The sequence below is a fragment of the Zonotrichia leucophrys genome, chromosome 1 (assembly GCF_028769735.1).
Source record: "Zonotrichia leucophrys gambelii isolate GWCS_2022_RI chromosome 1, RI_Zleu_2.0, whole genome shotgun sequence".
NCBI lineage: Eukaryota > Metazoa > Chordata > Aves > Passeriformes > Passerellidae > Zonotrichia > Zonotrichia leucophrys.
In genome coordinates this window covers 101,854,995-101,857,813 of record NC_088169.1, presented here as the reverse complement: position 1 = coordinate 101,857,813, position 2,819 = coordinate 101,854,995, and positions in this window count along the sequence as shown.

The window sequence follows — 2,819 nt, the reverse complement described above, 5'->3', positions numbered from 1 at the left end:
GGTGCCTTAAGCAAGGTGAAACCATGGAGACCAAGCTCCAAGTTTCCTCCTTCTCTGGAACTACTTCACAACCTCAACATAGTCACAGTTAACACAAAGTCTATATAGTGTAGGGAAAAGAGCTTGATTTTCCCAGTTATTGTATGGTTGTAGAGCCAGGCTTTTTCATTTTTTCTCCATGTAGAAGACATAAAAGATATAAAACAGAAGAAAAAAAATCTCATCTGTGGACAACTGAAACTCCTCAGCACAAAAATAACACTTCAGTCTGGCATGGATGCCAGTTTATACAGATATTTCCAGGCAGTTCTTAATTATTGAAATTATTTCCTTTGCAATATTTTCATTTTGAAATGGGACAATGAGCCATAATTTGTGATGAAGGCATATGGTTTTTAAAATATAATCCATCTAGATCAATAAGTGAACACAGGTTTTTTTGTGCTCTTATGTTTTTAATTGCTTTGGGCTCTTTTCTCACCACCTGAAGCAGAGTTTATCAGAAAGGTCCAGCATGACGCCAGGCACCCTCAGCAGCATGATGCCATAGCCCACTTGTGCAAAAGAAATTAAATAAATTTCATTAGAAATGTGTATTGGAACTATAAATTATTTCTAATTAATATAAAGAAACCAGGAGCCAGTCTGGCAGTCACACTCACACCACCAGAGCTGGGATTGAGCCTTGGCAGCTCCACACTCCACACTCAGTCAGATTGGGCTTCCCTACTGGCTCAGCCCCTGGTTTCCCACAGCACAGCCTCAGACATCTGGATCCTTCAAACAATTTAATCATACAAGAACGAAATAACAGCTTGGGGTGAGAGCCTCCAAAAGTGACAAGGAATCTCCAAGAAAATAAACCCTTGGCTTCTGTGCCCTTATTATCTGAGTGCATGGGAAAGTCTGGGCTCTTCTTGCTGAGTCCTTGGCTCCTGCTGTGTCTTGGAGTGTCCACGTGCCTGTCTGTGCCACAGGTCCCTGTGCCCTTTGGTTTTGCAGAGGGTCAGCAGTGGCTTCTTGCCTCCAGCTCTTGCCACCAGAGCTCCATCTACACCTGGCACTGCAGGCGCCCCTCAGCTGCTTGCTGCCTGCTCTGAATATGTTCTTTAATAATTAGTTTAGAAATATAAATTAGAAATAAATTTGTAATGTCTAGGGACTCATCCAAAGGGTTCACCATACCTGGGCTCTAGGAGTTCTGCTTCCAATTTGGTTTGTTTAGTCCCAGACATCTCTGCATGGGAACATGACCAGTCACCAGCTATGGTAGCAGGGTCACTGTGCATTTTTTTTACAAATGAGACCATCTTCTTAGGAAAGAGGAGCATGACTAGGACACGGGGAAAAGGAAATGTGATTTGGGCTGGAAATATCCATTGGGGTTTGGGGGAGCCACATTTGGCAGGTGATCAAGGCTCTAAATAGCTGCTTCTTTTTGATATCCAGAACTTCTTTAAACTTTGCACTTAATGGGATTTTGCAGAGTGGAAGTTTCAGGTGGCAGGAAGCCATCTGCTCAGTTCACCCTTACAGAGCCCTGATACTTTAATCTTCTTCTTTCTCCCTCCTTTCATTTCTTTCTTTTCCTCACATCCTACTCCCCACTTGAGAGCAGCCACCAAAAATCCTGCAGATCACACACACTTCATTTTTGTTCTTGAAACTGTAAGAAGTGAATTTAACAGAAAAACTTGTTAAAAAATTGAAAACTGTGTATCAACTGACAATACCAGGTCACCATTGGGGTTTATTTCCTTTTTCTGCCTCCTGTCCTGACCAAGGCTGCAAGGATTCCACTGGATTCTTAATCTGAATAACCCTCAGCAAATCCCTTCCATTCCTAGAAAACAAGCAGCATCAAGGAAGAAGTTAATGGAACCCTTCTCAACATTCTAAACACTCCTGTAATCCCACACTTAATCCAGTCCAATAAAACAGGTCACATGCTATGATTTCTATTTTTTTTTTTCTTTTGTTCTTAGTTAAGGACTGAGGTGCCCAAGCAGGAGGAAGATTTTCTGCACCAGAAACAAAAAGAAATATGTCTCCCACCCTTTTCTCTTGGAATTCATCACCATCTAAGCTTTACCCTAGCTCCAGGTTTTGTTCTCTATCCTTTCTTCTGCCTTTCCTTTTACGTGGCCATCCACACAGAGATCTCAGGAATGTTGCCATGACCTTATGGAAGCATCCCAGAGGAGATCAGTGCCAGAGGGAAGTGATGGAGATGTCTCCAGAGTCACAGCATGGTGTGCTGTGGGGATGGGGGAGGTCTCCCGAGGTGAGGATGAGGAGCTGAGATCTCAAGGCAAGGGGAAGAAGAGCGAAGGTGTTGCTGTTGGGGTGGAAATCAGCAGTGAGGGGAGGGAGAGGATTTGTGGAGATGTGGGATATTTTGGGGCTGTAGGAAATGGAGAGGGGAGGATGCAAGGTCACAACCAAGGATGGCAGATATTGGTACTGACAAGAGGGGTTTGGTCAGTAGGAGACACTTCTGCCCCACTGAGAAGCCATGTCAGAAGGTGTGTTCCCAACTGTCCACAGAGGCGTTGCTCTTACACTTTTGGGGCTGTCGAAGTGATGTCCCTTGTGCCAGAGACACACCCACCTGAGAGCTGGGCTGGCCCATCACCTTCCTGGCTTGTGATGCCATTCTGAAAGACCGAAAAGGCAGAAAATGGCTGGCCAGGAAAAAAATCTCAGGGAGGCATGGGAAGGAGGATGCTGGAGCTGCCTGAAAGTTGTTGGGGTGGTCAGAGAGATCCAAAGGTGGAGAAAGACCACAGTACTGGAGAGGAGGAGTCAGAGGAGAGTGT